Source organism: Labrus bergylta, chromosome 3, assembly GCF_963930695.1.
Source record: "Labrus bergylta chromosome 3, fLabBer1.1, whole genome shotgun sequence".
NCBI classification, from domain to species: domain Eukaryota; kingdom Metazoa; phylum Chordata; class Actinopteri; order Labriformes; family Labridae; genus Labrus; species Labrus bergylta.
In genome coordinates, this window is record NC_089197.1 from 16,643,758 (window position 1) to 16,661,726 (window position 17,969).

The 17,969-nt window shown below is 39.2% G+C and overlaps 1 long non-coding RNA gene across 1 annotated transcript in view; it reads left to right on the top strand.

Annotated features, from left to right (window-relative positions):
• Positions 1 to 1,600: 1,600 nt before the first annotated feature.
• LOC136178500 (uncharacterized) overlaps positions 1,601 to 17,969 on the top strand; it is a 61,275-nt gene continuing 44,906 nt past the window's right edge. Inside the window, exons 1-2 of the long non-coding RNA XR_010665902.1 lie at positions 1,601 to 2,037; positions 4,811 to 5,108. This is a non-coding gene — a long non-coding RNA (uncharacterized lncRNA). The remainder of the gene's footprint in view (positions 2,038 to 4,810; positions 5,109 to 17,969) is intronic.

A 17,969-nucleotide genomic window follows, 5' to 3' on the forward strand; every position in this document is an offset into this window, starting at 1 on the left:
CAGCGACACTCACCACCTGTCACTGCCTGATTTGTGGGGGCCAGACGCTCCCCACACATCTATAGCTATAGAACCTGGCGAACAGAGATAGGCGTGACGACGTTGCCGCCGCAAAGACCGCAGTCAAAGTAACGCCCCGCCAGAAGGCCCAAGAGGTTTCTAATGGCCTATGTGGCGTGCACTCTTACTCTTCCCAATGCCTCAGCACCCTCTATCACCTGCTGTATCGTTTCCACAATCCAGGGGGCCAGTCTTGACTTGGACACCCGCTCGCCCAGGCACTGGGGTTTAAAACGGAGAAACAGCTGATCTGGTTTCCTATGCGCCACTTTTCGCTGCAGGTAAAAACTAAGGGCTCTGACTAGGCACAGCCCAAGTGCCCTCCCTCACCGTCATCCTGACGGAAAGGTCTGAGCTCCACTGCCTGGCTTTCTTCAGGAAGCTACATGGCAAACATCACTGAAACAAGGTTGTTTACAGTGAAATGCCACACTGCGCTGTACCTTATCACTAGGTCCAAACAGGACTTGAAATCAGATTCAAAGTCCAGAGTGCTAACCACTTCACCATGGAACCGGTCTTCTTCTTTTCTAGGTGAAATCTAATATAGAAAGTCTTTGGCAGAAAGGCATGAAACAATAGCCACTTGAATGTGCAGACAGAGCCTGAAGCTCACTCACTCTCCTGGCTGATGTTATCGCTATGAGGAATGCAACCCAGAGAGATAGCCACCTGAGACTCACTGACTCTAGGGGCTCAAATGGCTTTTTTTGCAATGCAACCAGCACACAACAGGCCCTACTAATCCGAGCCCCACTGACAAGAATGGAAGAGAATCCTGCTTGTCTGGGCAGAAGTACTCAAAGCCAGAGTTCCCATGGCAATCCGTTCATCAGAGGGGATTGCTGAGAACCAAAGAATGGGGAACTGAATTCCCCATTCTTTGGGAGGGGCCACCAAAATCGGAGAAGCTGCTGACCATGGCAGACTCACTGGATGAGATCAGATCTACGTCCCCCCCTGCCCAAGCTACACCAGTTACCTTCAGCCTTCTAATGGTGAAGTTTCCAGCCCTAAGGGAAAGGGCTCCCTGGCGACCTGATGACCACTGCTGAGTGTAGAAGGCCCAGTGTATGTACTGTACGTCTCAGCTGATATAAGCAGACAACTGTACTGGCAGTCCTGACATTAACATGGTAGTGACCATTGAGGCATGGGCGGAGCTATCTGCGGGCAGTGAGAACAGGCCCCAGCCACAAGCCTCTCATGTGCCAAGTCAGGCCGACAAGGTCCAATTGATCCAATAGCCGATCAATAGCCCTCGTGGATAGTGACCCAGCCCCATTTAGATATGGGCCCGTGAACACCTGAACACCTGTGGGCCCTGTTCAGGAGCAGTGGGACTATCTTAACTGCTCAAACAAAGCAATCCATGCATGACAGGATTATCCCTTGCTGTAATGCATGTAACTCCTAAACAGAAAACCACAAAAATAATGTGGGAGGGGAGCATTCAACCCCACAGCTTCTACACAGAGCCCCGCCCCTGCCTACTACATTCCATTGTGACGTAGCAACCCAGGAAATGCACTCACGCTGTTATGTTTGTAGCATTTGCAGCCTTAGCTACCAACTGCTACTTATTCCCTCCTTCCCCCTGGGGTTAAACGGCGAAATATTTATTTATTGTCTGAGCAGCGTTTATGCACTCGTAGGCACTATGAGGGGCCCCGTGTCTGTGTGTTTGTTTTCTGCCGTATGAGCAGAGAGAGGCACCCGTCACCGACAAGCCGGCTTCAGCAACAGGTTACCCACACCTCGGCTCTAGCAGATACCGGGAGACGGAGAAAGCTTCCACCAACTTGGCCGGTTTCCACAAACCCCTGTGCCTGCGTTAGCAGAGCGGATCACGCAATACAGTTGTAGGTACCCCATGCCGGTTTACCGCAGCAAAGAGAGGAAGATGTTGAGGTCCTCCATCCTTGCCCAGAAAAGACAAGAGAGGGGCACGGACGCCAGCTCTCCTTCCTACTCAAGGTAAGCGGATACTATCTGCTGAAGCTTTCCGTAACGTTGTCCTCTACAATTCTGCTCTCACGTCGCACGTTTCCTAGGTGGAAATCAATGAATCACCAGAGCATGCGTACATGGGCCTTTAATACTCTCTGATGCAGCCACAGGAGTGGTGTGTCTTAAAGATTTTGTTCATGTCAGATGTCCTGAATGGAATCAATTCCCATATTGGAAATATGTTTGGTGAAGGGACAACCTCGATACGATAGAGAACAGAAATTCCCTCAGGGATTAATAAAGTATATACAATTAAAACAAAAAGTTTGGTTGGGGGAAAATCTGCCTCCTCTAGAAATTTACAGCTAAGGCACTATCAGGTTGAAGATTTCTCATACCAGTCAAATTAATACAACCAACAATCACTTTATCTTTGTCCAATTAAGTCCAATGGAGCTAATTGGGATTTAGTTTGATGAAAAACAGGCGTAAAACAACTAGTTTACAACAATCTATGTTGAGTTTGCTGACCGTTTTTAGTGTTTCATTGATGTATTTATCCACATAAATTACTTCAGTTGTGGGCAATCATTACTGTAGATGGTCTGGGATCGGCAGAAAGCAAATTAATCAATAGTAAACTACAAACAATTGTCCCTTTCTGCTTACAACTACACTGAAGTGTGTTTGATTTATTCCTGTGTAGTGTGCATACAGGTGAGAGGGCTGAGAGGTCATGACTGTTCAAAGACCTGAAATATACCTGAATGGAGATTTGAGTCTGATGTGAAGGGATCAGACGTTTTCTGTTTGATCTATTAATTAGGTCTTTGCCAGACGAGGCTCCAGTCAAAGTAAGCACTTTAACTCCAGATAAAAGACATAAAAGACTCCAGCAATAATGATCCACAGTTTGATAGACGAATTCAGAGAGAAGCATGTGTTTATGTTGTGCTTATTTACTGCTGCCAGGTCACGGGTGTCATGTTTCTGAAGAAACTGTTCTTTTGCAAAAGTGAACATAATCCCTCGCTGAGGATTTATGTTTGAATTATAGAGATATGGCACTGTTTGATTAGAATGAAGTACTTTTATTTTCCATCTGTCATTTATCTGCTAAGTCTATAAGAGTCTTAGTTCTGCACCGGGCACACAGGATAACTTATCAAGTACCCCTTACACAAAATGCACACAGAACAAAGAGCATGATTTGTTTGCTCTCAAAGAGAGGGTATCAATTACAACATGGCAATGAGATGCTAAAAACGTAGTCTGAACAGCACTAACGTAGACTTGAGGGGAAAAAAATGACTCCATTATGTATGGATTTATGAAATACATGGGGAAAAAAAGTCAAGCAGAACTTATCTCTTGGTAGGAAAACGGACCTGAGGAATAGAAAGCACTCAGGTTCAGGGCTCTTTGACAGCACAGCGTCTGATCTACTCTGATCTGAAAGATTGGAAACTATTCTGATTCATTAGAGTTCTAATGCCGCCTATTAACACATGAATATTAAAATGTTCATATTCTAAGACGGGGCTGAAAACGGGGCTGAAAATAGCAGAGGCAAGAACATTTATATGTAGAAAGCTACACATTATAAAGACAAATTCCCGAGCAGACTAATTGAGGCAATGTAATTCGTCAATTAAGGGTAATTTATTTTCTGAGGCAGCGCTGTCTCCCTCTGATTCAAATATAGTTCTTTATGATAAATTCAATCAAATGGTACTTTGCAGTTAAACACGAGGTATAATGCTCTCATAAAAAATGTAAAAGACAAGAAAATTGTCAGTTAAACATTCATCTCTGTGACCAAATATGGTTACACAATTAAGTTAAGCTGCGAGTGATTAATGAGACTCAGTGGAGCAGCCGCTCTTTTATGCAGGGGAGACTCCGGGTACTGTGCCTTCTAAAACAATAAGCAAACATGGCACCACCCTAAAGATGTAATTTTCTGTTCCTAAATACTGTTTGACCAACCTTCTACTATGATTTATTTTTTCAATCAGACACCTATTTTTATGCATCAGGCATGCCAGTGTGCATAGAGGGGAAAAAGCAGTATTAGCTGACTTATATTGGCATCAGAACAAAGGGGTCTTAGCTTTGGCAATACACTGCTTCCATTACGCAGCTCGATGCCAATGAGGCTTATCATATTTTTAAAGCTGTGTCTTGCAGTGACATGTGCGGAGTAAAACCGAAGAGTTCCTGCAGCCGACTGTCAGAAGCAGATATCAGATGTCAGAGGCAGATGGCGCACCAACAATGAATTATATTAGTTGTTTGTCAAATCTTAACAAAATATTTACACTAAGGAATGAATGATCAAGAGGCTGCTTTTACAAAAAGAATGAGAGAGGTTTGGCATAAATGATCGAGATCGGTATATCTGAGAGAAAGCAGAACAACAGGGACATTATTAATGTTCAGAATAAAGTTTTTCAGAGCCCACAAACTAAGCCTCTTATAAACTTATGTAAATGAACATGTCTCCTCCTGCAGAGGATAGAGACTGACATTCTTCATTTGTGTCCTTTTTTTTTTTTTGGTTTATGGATGTATTATGGGCTAAAGGATTCTGACTTTCTAATTCACATTTTTAGTTTCATAAATTCTCTGAAGTTGAAGAGCTTAACTATAAAGTAGAACAGCAGCTTCGAAAAAGTGCTGAAATCTTGTTAATGAATTCTTGCGTTAAGGCACTTCTATTGGTGAGAAGAAAAAATAAGCTTATGTGTTAATACCAATTTTTTATAACACTAACTTATTTATATTGCATGTCTTGCAGAATTTCTTTCATATGGCAACAAAGTGAAAAAAAAGGAAAAACTTTGTTGGAGTAGAGCGGACAACAGAAGTGGTCTGTGTGTGCAGACAAAGAAGCTCAGGGACGTGGCATGGAGCCAGAGATCCTGAAGACTCCCAGCTGCATATCAACTTCCAAACCAGATCCCATTGGAAAACAGTGATCCGACCACAGAATGGTAACAAATCTGCTCATCCGGGATTCTGTCATTGTGACCTGTGTGCTAGGTGACCCGCAGAGTCAATGGATCAAGGTGAAGAGAGAAGAGGAGGAGAATGAGGTAAGGTAACAGGAGAAAGAGTTGTTGTATTGGTATGTATGTGTGTGTGTACAGCAGGCCGCGGGCCAACTCCGGCCGACGGATGACATCAGACTAGTCCCGCAGATCTGTTCTATCTACTGTAAAAAGCAAATTATAAATGGGGGGAAAACTTCTGATTGACTGTCAGTGTTAAAAACAGCTGAGTGCTCCCGTTTAATTGGTTCTGTGCTCGCAGCCTATCACAAGCTTGTGTTATTGATGGAAAGCACTTTAGTGGGTTTGCTTCTTCTGCCCCCCAGGTCCCTATAGCTTTCTGAAAATTTAGCCCCCTGAACAATATAGTTAAATAGCCCTGGTGAACAGTATGTTAGCTTTGTGCGTTTGTGAGGGAGGAATAAAGAGCCTGGATGGTCATTCTTGTGGTTTGTATTTGTCCATCAAAAATCACTCTCGGACCAAAACCATGGTGGTACATCTTTGATTATGAGCTTTTGAAGATTTTATCACCCACACACTAAAAATCATTGCCTTCATTACATGCAGGAATAGAATAACTCGATGGTCACAAAACAACAAGCTAAAAATGTCACACAGGATTGTGAAAATACTTACTGTTATCAACAGTAGTGTCATATAACACGGACGATTGGCAGTGACCAAGTTAAGTGTGAAAACAAAAAACAGGGGGAGGGACAAACGTTAATGATTTGTCCAATCATGACGAAGGTTGCTCAATATGCTCTTAATATTAATAATAATAATAATAACTATATTTATATAGCACTTATTTAAACAAGGTTACAAAGTGCTTTACAGAATGCATACAATCAAACAAAATAAAACATAAATTAAGAGTGCTTCACAAAATACACGGTATAAAACATTGGTGAGTTATAGAATTATGAATAAAAATTGATTAAATTAATTCAAGCAGGACATGAATTACTAATCAATCTTTAAAATAGCCTTCCTATAAAAATGTGTGTTTGAGCAAGGATTTAAAACTAGGAACAGAGTTTGCCAGCCTAATTTCTCTGGCTAAGGAGTTCCAGAGTTTAGGGGCTATGATGGCTCTTGTAGCTTCCTATATTTTATTTACAGGAGAATCATTGCTTGAAAATGAATATTGTCTTTCTCAGCTGTTAGGTCAAATATGAGCAAAAAGAAGATACCGTGACGTCTGATTTTTCTATCATCTTGTTTTTCTTACTCAACTACAACAGGTGCCTGTAATGATGTTTCTCTGTGTTCAAATAATACCTGTAACATAAGAGAAAAACAATGACCACCTTCTTCCTTTTACATATTCAATTTAACCTTTCAAATAAATATGGTGCATTAAAAGAGTTGTACTAAGCACTGACAGGTTACAAAAAAAAACAACACATACTATGCTGTGCTTGATCTGGGAAGTCTATCTTGTCTGTCATGTCTCACCTGACACACACGCACAAACACACTGACGCACACAAAAAGCCAAACAGACTATCAGAATCATGTGTCAGCTCTGACAGCAAAGCCCTTCATATGATATTACACACACACACACACATACATACATACACGGTTGTCATGGGACGGTTTGCAATGTTGCTCCCAAAATCGTTTAACCAATCAACACATTAAGGAGTAAATGCACACGGAAGTCCTAAGAACATATTCACACAGTTTCCTCAAATGATAACTTAAAGATATATGGCAGAAGCATCACATCAACACTTGATTGGCAAAACAGATTCATGAGACTCTTTTTACGTTCTGTTGTGTGTTTGTCCGTGTTTCTGTGTTGCTCTTTGTGTTGCTCACTACCCCTACAAATGACAAGTAGGATCTGGGACACTGAATCGCTGAATGACAAGACAGAGGTGAAAGGGGAAAAAAATACCATTACAACAGTGCCTTTCTCATTAGCAGTGATAGAATCACTGCAGGCAGCATCAAAGCAGCCAGAACATTTGGGACAAAGAGTCAGTCAGTCAGGAACAGGAAAGCTTTAAAGCAGCATTACGATGACATATTAGGAGCTTCATGACATCATTTCTACTGTGTTTTTTTTCTTCTTTCCTTCCTTCTCCAGATTGTTATTTTCCCTTCAGATTTGTGTTAGTGAAAGCCTAGCGAATGTAGCAGAGCGCTTCCGAATATCTATGCCACAAAGGCACAAGATTCACTCTTACTTCACTGCAGATCCTCAAGTAAGGCTTCACCATTTTTATCAGAGTCTGACATTTCCTATTGAACTGGTACAAATGGCATTTCCCCAGACAACTTGTTAACTTTTAAAGGTTGATGGATTCAATACACGGCCGCCTCAAATAAGCAGTGGATCCCTCGGAAAAACAAAGCTTCAAGATTAGTTGCTGTCAACTTGAGGATGAGATGTGCAAGTTTGAGCAGCAGAATGTGAACACTATTTATACGGTGATGTATTGATTTAGGGGCATTTATTGGCCAAAAAAGGCCTTCATTTGTGGTTCTCTTCTGCTGCTGTCTTCGCCCCCATGACGGCAATCTGCAAGCTCTGTGATATTAATGTTTCCTCCGCTGACTTTGATTTTAACAATATGAGACAAGTCTACATAAGAAACTGTGTCAGGTCAGAAAATGCATGCAAACACAAAGCTGAATGCAGGAAGGACACATTTGCTTCATTATATTGTTTAAAAATGATCAGCAATGAAATAATTTACCCTTCAAGAATACATTAAGGATGATTACAATTTTATGGTTGTACAGAGAGCAGTATCATTAGCGAGCCATATTGAAAGTCGTTTCTCCCCGAGGTTCCAAGGTCATCCCGTGTACATTACCAGGTATGCGCGTGGCGGAAAAAAAAATGAGCACAAAAATAATTGCAAACCCGAAGGTCAAAGAGAGGTCAGCGCAAGTTTTCCTAAAGAGAATTAAAACTGAGGAGATTCACAAGTAGAGCATCAGCCTCTCTCAACTTTAGATTGCAGAGCGATGGAAGAAAAATTAATCATTAAGTGTCTTCAGTGTTCTTATCTCAAAATGACCCACTCGTAATGGTTTTATAAAGTCGGTTTAAAACAAAGAACTGTTCAGCTGAAGAAGGAGTGCTGAAAGAGAACACGTGTTGATTAAAAAAATAACTAAAACTCATTGTTCTTTTTTTTCCCCGTGTGTGGTTTGACGGACCGCAGCGCGCACGGAGTAAATGTGAATTGGGGGTTATGTTGGACTACGTCAGGTATTATTTTAGTTAGTAAAACCACACTCAGATTTGCCTTTGTCTTTGTTTAGAAACACAAGGTTAGGGGTGCTGTTTATTTGTTCGATTTGGTTTGTTAGTGTATTTAGTAAGGTTTTATTTTCATTTATTTTTACTGATTAGACTCAGTATGTAAAACCTAATTTAGAGTCCGTCTGTTTTACTATGTTTTTGATTTGAGCAGCACTCGTTGGCCCTTTCAGTTTCCCTTACTTTTTGTTTTTTTCACAACTTCCTTCTTTTGTAATAAATCACTTTTAGTTTAGAATTCACCATCTGTTTTTTATGTTGCTTCTCATGGCTCACAAATGCAACCTTAAAGAAAACAAGAAGAGCACTGAGTTTTCAAGATAGAACCTTTTGCATTGTAGAAAATGAATGCAAAAGAAAAACAGCCACGCAGTGAAGAAGCATAATATGTTTAGAAGGTGTTATACGAATGACTAATTCTCTAGTTTAATTCTCAAAATAAAAACAGGAAATGACAACCTGAATAGAATGGACTTGCATTAATCATTTAAGCTTAATTGATCGGATGAAATGAATAAAGAAACTATTCTTTATTGTATACATTATAGAGCAGCGCAGGAATACATTTTGATTACAAGAGGCAAGAGGGAGAATAAATGAAGAAGTATGCCTAATTGAACTTTTGCTCAACCCAATAAAACAGAACGGAAAATATTCCCTGTGAATCATGAAGTCAGTGCTAATTCTTTTTTTGTTTTTTAAAGCCCAATCCGACAATAGAAAGTCTGCTATTAAAGTGCTCATAGAGTGTATTTGGATGCAGCCGGTGTTCATTAGTAATGTAGAGCAGAGAGTAAGGAGCCCATATGAACATAGTAACGTGATGTTCTAGCTTTAATCATTCCCTTCCATTCATGCCGGCCATTGAGAGATCCCTGCCTGATGCACTTTTTAATGCAAGTGATGCAGGATCCAACGTCACCCAGCGCACAAACACACTCTTCAGTTTATCTGAATGAAAAAAAAGCCTTTTGCAGTCTGAGTTAAACAAATCAAATGGATATCTCCAAAGTTAAAGTCTTTTCAGTATTAATTCTCCCCTCTTTGTGCCTTGCTTGCTGCTGCAGTGAAAGGACAAAAAAACACAGAGGGATTTAAAAACTTTGGCAGATATTCACTTGATTTCCTTCTCACACAGATGGTTGCCTTGAATCAACTTCAAATAAACTCTTTTCTCCCTTATTTTATGGAGCGAGGACTTTGCATCAAGCATCACTTACATGGTTTTTCTCTCTCTCTCTCTCTCTGTTAATGGAGGGAATGTAGAGTGTTAAATCTGAACACTCAACTAATGTTTTCGAAAAGACTAAAATGAAATGTGAATATCCTTCAGAAAAAAGGAGGTAGTTGTACGCACATCATGTAGGTATAGGGCAGTGCAAAAACAGCAGACTGAGGAAGAAGCAGATAGGCCGACACACTATCACAAATGTTTTGACCAGAGGTCTTCTTCAGGTGATAATTTTTGCATTAAAACAATAAATGGGAACTTAGAGATAATAAACTGAGCCCATTACAAAGCCTAGCAAACATCTTTCACCTGTAGAAGACCTCTGATCGAAAGGTTGTGATTGTAATGAATTCAAAACTTATTGTGGCATTTGAATAAGTATGTGGGCATATCATCTTCTTCCTCAATCTATCACTCAGGGAATATTTATAAATGTGCTGGCCTGTTTCTCAAATACTGACTTACCACACATTTTTCCATCCTAAAGTTTTACATTACATTTGCAGTAACATAAAACCAGCAGGGGATGTGTCAAACATTGTTAGGGCTACATTCAGTAATAAGTGTGCATAATTCTGTCAGCTAATGGGATAATCTTGTAATTAATAGTGGTATAGAAGTATAAGTTGTAAAGTAGTAGTAGTGGTGGCAGTAGCAGACGAAGGAGAAGCGGAAGAAGTAAAAGTAATCATAGTAGTACCAGTAGTAGATGAAGTAATAGCACTAGTAGTGGTTTAATAAGAAGCACTGGTATTTTTATAAGCATTTGTATTATTCATATATTATCTAAGTGTCACACATATTATTCACTTTTTTGTCTCACAAAACATCACTTAAACGATTTAAAACAAAAAATATTATTACCTGTTTGACTCAGCAACCAGATTGGAAAGCTGCCTTATTTGTTATTTAAAATGTCAGTTCAAAATTGGCGGCTGTGGATCAGTGGTAGAGTCGGTTGTCTCTGTACCGGAAAGTTTAGGGGTTCAATCCCCAGCTCCTTCATTCATATGTCAAAGTGTCTTTGGGCAAGACACTAACCCTAAGCCACACAACGTCAGAATGGGATTAGTTAATACTGATAGACACTTTACAAAGCATCCTCTTCTATCAGTGTGTGAATGGGTAAATGTGACCTGTGGTGTAAAAAGCGATGTCCAAGCTCAAGGCCATTTACCATTCACCAAAATATTGCTTATCATACAAGTTATCTGCAAGCTATTAGTACATTAGAAGCAAATTTAGCTGGCTGAATGATGTAGCCCTCAGGCGTAGAGTAAAGATTGAGCACCAGACCTGCCGTGGTGATTGTTGTGTCTCCAGGATTGAAATGACATTCAATCATGCAGGCTTTGCCACTGTGTTAACAAATTCCACAATAAGACCTCCGTAGCAGCTTGACATTATCAGTCGAAAAAGAAAAATAACAACATACGCGTTCAGTTGCACAAAATTGAAGAAATATAAAAGATGATAATAATAAAATTGAAAATGGGCATTCTAACCAGATTAGAGTGGCATCATTTTAGAGGAAATAAAGGAGGAGAAAACCTCATGTTTACTATATTCAAGGGCACGCTGACAAACAAGGACAAAATGAAAGTACAGGATGACATTGACATTAAAGTCCAGTTGAGGCCTTCACTTCTCTACCATCAAAGTGCTGCATGTGCACTCATCACTGTGATGGCTATGATGCGCATCACTGCTGACTAGGCAATGGCACCCATGTGAGAGGAGGGAGGCATAGATGAGGAGAAGGATGGCGACAGATTGGCAGATGAAATTAAGCGAAGGAGCACATCACAGGGACAATAATGTGTCCAGTTGACATTTTTTGCTCAAGTTCTTTTTAGCCTCTCTTCTTATTTCACCAAGTCCACATGCCAGGCTGTTTATTTTCAGTTATGTTCACAAATCAAGATACCATAAAAATGAACAAAGATCACAGTATGATTATAAAAATAAAACTCAGCTATATTTTTCAAAGGACTTCAACAAGAACATTGAAAGTGCGGAGGTCAGGAGGAGGTTTTCTGCTAAAAGATGCACAAACAAACAATGCTCAGCTTAGACATTTTTGAAGCAGGGGCACTCACAACAGTATGCTAACCAAACTAAGCCATGGTGACAGTGAAAGACAGAATTACACATCAGAGAGGACAGCTTTATTGCTGCTTGAAGGACTGAAACTGTAGAAGAAGTGACAGCTCTGTAAGCAAGGTAACTGTACCTTTAAGAAGTGGTTAGAAGCGTAATTAACCATGTTTTCAAAGGAAACCATTCATAAAAACAAGCTGTTTTTAGTAAATATATTACCTTTTTTTAGACGTGATTTAAGGGTAATACAAATGTACAATATTTTCGACTATGTGTATGTTTTTAATCATTGTGCTCATTGTAAATCAAGATGCTTCAGGATTCTCAAATTATTTTTCTTAGCCTTTAAGCGCTGAGTCTTATCATAAACTTACCTATCTTTCAATGTGCTCTAGAATTACCCTCAATAACGTGAGTTCCCTGGGTTCCCTGAGTTTCTTTTTCGCAATATTTTATTATCAAACAGACATGCAACAGATCTGTTATATGCTATCATAACTTCACTGGAAGGGCAATCAAAAGGTTCACATGTTCCTGGGGCTGGATAAAAAGGCTCTATTAATTTCTCAGTATGCACCACCGGCCCACGCAAAGATAAAAGCAGTGGAAAAGCATGCTGGGATCTACAATGACCGAACAATAGGTAAATATACAGTTGCAAAGGATGACATCCATGCCTCTCTTTTCTAAGACGGTGTGGTTTCACCAGAAGCACAGCATTTCCTTAAAGTTCATGATCAAGATAACATGCAGCGAGGTGAAAACTACCTAGCTAATGTATTGCCTATTTTATTTTTATGTGCTTTATCAATAATGTATGTCTTGGCTTGTTGTGTTGGGATATTTAAAACTGTTCTCAGTTACATTTCAGATTTGCTAATATGATTGTTGCGACATTTGTGACATGCCAGAGCATTTTAATTATATATGAAATATTAAGGTGTTTAACTGTTTGCTTGTGAGGGTGTGTCTGATTTCCTTTAAGATGCCAATTGTGTTGGAATTGCATAAATGTAGATATATATATATGCTCCTGAGCTCTCATGTCTTGTAGGTTCCTCTGGATCATAGGGGGGGACGGCCTGTAGCTATGGAACCCAAGATGAAATTCAGCATCCTGTTATTTCATATAACTTGTATTCTTTACGGTGTTTCCCATATTGTTTTATTATAAGCTCACAGAAACAAGTAAAACCATTTCAATTGCAAATAACTTGCCTGGCCTTTTATTTGTCTTTCTCTGTCAGCCCACTTATGTTGTTATTGCCTGTCAAACAGTGGGCTGTAATACACAGAGAGACTAGCATTTTGCTGGCAAAGGGAATAGACTAATTATTTTGATCACTAATTTAGCAGTCCTAGGGCATATATTTTATTTTTTTTTCAAATCCCAGCAGTTGTGCTCCTCTGCTCTGCTGATACACAGCTGGAAGTGAATTAAGAATCCATGTCCTCGAGCATCTGTTTAGTACAGCAGATAATGTTTGTCCCCCCTCCAGGTCTAGAGTACTAGCATGCTGTGCATGAGCTATTCTTTATAAAATACAACTAAGACAAGAAATGAGGGCCAGTCTACCCTGAGAAACTGTTAGATACATTTCGTTTTGATCTGTTACACATGATGAAAACAATTGTTGGGCTATTTTTGTCCTTGTTGAGTAGGAGAGCTGAAGAGAGACAGGAAATGTCAGGAGGACAGAGATGGGATGACGGGCAGTAAGGGGCTACACAATAACAAGGCCATCTAGCACCCACAAGAAACGTTTTATGATATAAGATATTAGCCATGTGTCCATTCAATCGCTTGGTGAATTGACTTTTTAAACACTAAACAAATAAACGGGAATGTGAGTATCAACAAACTGGATTTGATAATAAACTGGGCTAATTACAAAACCTATGTTCTGAGGAAAATGATGTTACAGGCTCCACTTTATTTATGGCTGTAATCAAAAAGAAAACGGAACAGAAGAAGTAAAGACTGCAGATCAGAAAAATAATAAGTCGCCTTGGCTATTGAGCTGAAAAATGGAGAAGGACCCTTGGTAATTTGATTCTGTTGGGTATGTTTTAATTGTTCTAAATTAATACTATGCTGCACCCACATTTTTGAGTCTGAAGTACAATTCAGACTTCTAAAACAGTGTTGTATTCTGGATTTTGGTTGCCACGTTAAGTGTACAAAATATTCCCTGATAGCACTCGATGTGAAGGGCATAAAATAACATGGAAGAGCTGGGCTTAAGCACACACAGTTGAATGCATCTCGAATTAAATGGCTACAAGAACAGCCAAGAGACTTTCCTTTATCTATATACAGTTTGTGTTTCTTTGCCCTTCACATCCCAAACTTAACAACTAATAATACTGTAATGAAGCCTTGTTTAAATTAGCATTACATTAGCATCTAAGCTTCCACTCAACAGTGGAAAAGTCCCCCAGACAGGCTGCCTTTGTTTTGTATTAACCATGGATTACACTTTTGCCCTCCCATCTGGTCTTTTCCTAAAGCCTTGTAATGAGAAACTGAGCATCATTGTGCAGGATGTCCAGGCTTGTTCACAGTTATGAGAGTGCTGGGTGTCTATGCCCAACGCCAAAATATGTCTATATGTTCAACTATGGCCAATTTTATTTTAAGCATTGGCTCTGATAGCACAGTAATAAACTCTGTGCTTATTTTGAAGTTTATTGTACCCTATGGACAGCAATCTGTAATGTGAGAGTCAATTGCAGTGGCTACCTGTGAGTGAAGGCATTTTTTTGTGTCTTCCTCTCAGCTTTACAACCCTCTGGGTAAATTAAAACCTCTACAGATAAGTGGACTGCCTGCAGCCTTGCAAAGGGGAAAAAAAGGAAACAAAGAGTTTTGAATCAAAGGGATTTATTTTCACAGGAACAAGCTGACATCCCACTGAAGCAGTTTTTTTTTTTTTTTTTACAGATTTTATGTGCATGCTTAATGTGTATTGTAGCAATATTTCTGAAAACAATGAAAATGAAGCAACTGGGTAACACAAAAATGAGGGTGATGGGCTGATTTGAGGAAATCTGTTGATAATGAATTCCCAAAAAGCCTCCATAATTTCGGTGCTCAATTGGCCTTGCAGCAGCTTGGGTTGTAGCATTTACTGGATCCACCAGATGGAGACCTAATGAGCCCCTTTTCAGGAGCAATACACAGATGGAGACAATATACTGTAAGTATTCATAGTAGTATGTACCCAAATCAACAGATGAAAACTACTGCCATCCCCTTTCCAACCCGGATACACATCGACACAAATACTTTGGCTTGTTTAAACTGTTTGCTATTTTCTGTGACATTTTGTTGGAAATCGTGCCAGACTAAGCAGCCATATTGTTTCTCAAAATACTGAAATCAGGAAAAGTTCTATGGATCACCCATCATTTGGTATATTGACTTAAGCAGAACAAATCCCTCTGGAAACTGGAAATGAATGTAATTGGAGTAAGGATGGTCCGATCCCATCCAGTTTTTCAGAAAATCTCAGGATAGCCTCAGGTGGGCGCTGTACATTTGTATCAGTCAATCAATCAATCAATCAATCAATCAATCTTTATTTGTATTGCGTCAACTCATAGCAAGTGTTATCTCAAAACACTTTACAAAAAGCAGGTAAAAGACCTTACTCTTTGTCTTTTAATATTACAAAAGAGCAGGTAAAAAGACCATACTTATTGTTATGTTACAAAAAGCAGCTAAAAGACCTTACTTATTGCTCATTTATTTATTTATTGTATGAAAGGCAATGATTGACTCAAGGTCCTTCAGATATTTAAAAAGGCAGTGGTGACTGGGTGAATTTTCTCATGACCAAATCTGCAATATCTACATAAATTCTGGGTTGTGCAACTTGTTGTTTTGCTAAAGCTAAGCAAAATCATCATCAGGAAAAAAAACATTTGTAGCGTTCAAACATTTTCGTAATGGCTCATCCAAATAACACGACAGATGTATGATAGTCATTTAAGCTGCTTTAAGCTAAAAAATAAATAATTTAAGGGAAAAAATTAAAGCATTTGGCGTCCCTAAAAACCTGATATTTACTATGATTTTGTGCATTGTGCTTCATGAAAAGATTCCTTATGGGTTATATAAGCTTAAATAGTGTCTGTGCACCATACAGAAAGAAAGTCACTGCTGTATGAGGATTACAGCTTCAAATGTACCAGTTACAGCATCAAAGATGGGGGTAGTTAGGTGTGGTCAGAGGTGTGTTCTGTTGCTTCATAATCCACAACTAGAAGTTATGTTTCTGCAATTCAACACATCCCACATTTACATCTGTCAGTTAAGGGTAGAAACATCAAAAATATTGAGCAAAAAAAATAAATGTATATATATATTTTTAGCCTACGTTTCTTTTGGGCTTAATGATTTATTTTTCAAAAATATTCAGATATTTTACTTGATTGTTTGCTAATTGCTAATTGCTATTACAATTGCTAATATTTTTATAGCCTTGGTTTCATCTGTATATTGGTGAAAAATGTGATTGGTTGATGAAGATGAATATATAAGAAGCTAAAAAATGTTTGGTCTTTGGCTGAACTTAAACATTGAATCACACTTTTTCGTAATTCTTTTGCATGTTTTGTAAACCATCATTTTGAAAAGAAGGGTTAAAGAAAAATATATACCTATTCATAACTTAAGTATAAAAATATGAGGTAAATGCCTGAATGAGAGCAGTGGAATATTTTTCTGGGTGTATTTCAGCTGACATCCTCCTGAAGCAGTTTCCAGGGGCCTCATTTATCAACAGTGCGTAGAAAGTGTTCTAAATTCTGTCTTACGAATGAAATTTAGAATGTTTCTAAGTACAAAAAAATGTGTATATATCAAACATGCGGACATGCGATCGTACGGAAATTGGTAGGTAATCAGTGTTGATAAATCCCACATGTTCTTAACCAGCAAGCTCGTGCATGTTTGGGGACATTTGCATTCAGAAACGCCTCCACCAAACTATTTATGGTAACAACACACCTCTTTAAAAACCACATGAACATATTTACCTCGGCGGAATAATACAAGAGCAAAGAAAAGGAGCTTCATAACAGAAATGGAAGTGGATGAGGTTGAATAAAAAACGGTAATAAATAAATAGATAAATAAAAATAAAATAAGGTTAGTAAGTCTTGCGCTGTGATCCAATTAAATTATTAGTCTTTTCACTTAGTCGAAGTTACTAACAAAAGAACAAATGACGCATGAGAGAAGGTGACAGGTCAGAGGAGAAAAGGCAGAGATGAAGTTTGATATTAAGCTCAGTGCAAAAAATAAAACGCATCGCGGCACAAAAGCGAGCAGCTGGAGCATAACAGAATAATCCACAATTTCATCCAAGAACGGTGCATTTACAGCATCATCGGGGGCACAGCTCTCTCTGGGAAAAAAATCAAACAGTGACGCTCTCACAAGAGGACATGCTGGACCAAACAGATCAGTGCGCTCTTTTGAAAAGCCCTTACTGTGGAGCGCACAGTTCGCCAAATCATCTAATAAGGCAAAACGAGTCCATGATGTAAAATTTCAAACGCCTGTCCCAGCGGTCTTTTTAAGGTTTTGGAACAAATTAAGGCAACACGTCTGTTTCAAACGAGACAAATCACTTATTTGGGGTTTTTAGTTAAAGAAAACTCGGAACATGCATCTACGTTGAGATTGATTCTGGCGTGCTGTGACACTCATAGTGCTTTTTATTTGTAGTTTCAATGTTCTACCGCTAGATTCTGTCCGTAAGCATGCTCAGAGCTGTGCTTATATTTACACACATTTCTAAGTAAAAGTACAAGTTGATAAATCCCACTATTTGCGTGGCCCTCAGGAGTTTATATACAGTATGTACGGTTTGGTAACACGTTACTGGTAAACTACTTTGTATGTTTTTTGGGCTGACACAAAAAACAGCATTTCTTGGACTTGCCTGTTTAGCTTGAAAATAAAGGCCTTAATGAGACCATTTCTGCATGAATACAACCTGTCCTCATTAGAGGTCTGAGCTGTTTATGTATCATGGAACTATTAACAACCTTCTCCTTTTCTATCATGTTTTCAGCTGCAAAACTCCTCAGTAATGCTGTGCTTGTTAGGGTGGTGGTTATATCAATGTGTTACCAAACCCCCCACCCACCCCCTCCAACAGCCACCCACCCACCCATCCACACACACAAACACAAACTTTGTAAGCACTGACATTCTATAACAGGACTAATTTCACACATTCACAGCACTAGATGACACAGCTGGAGTGAATGA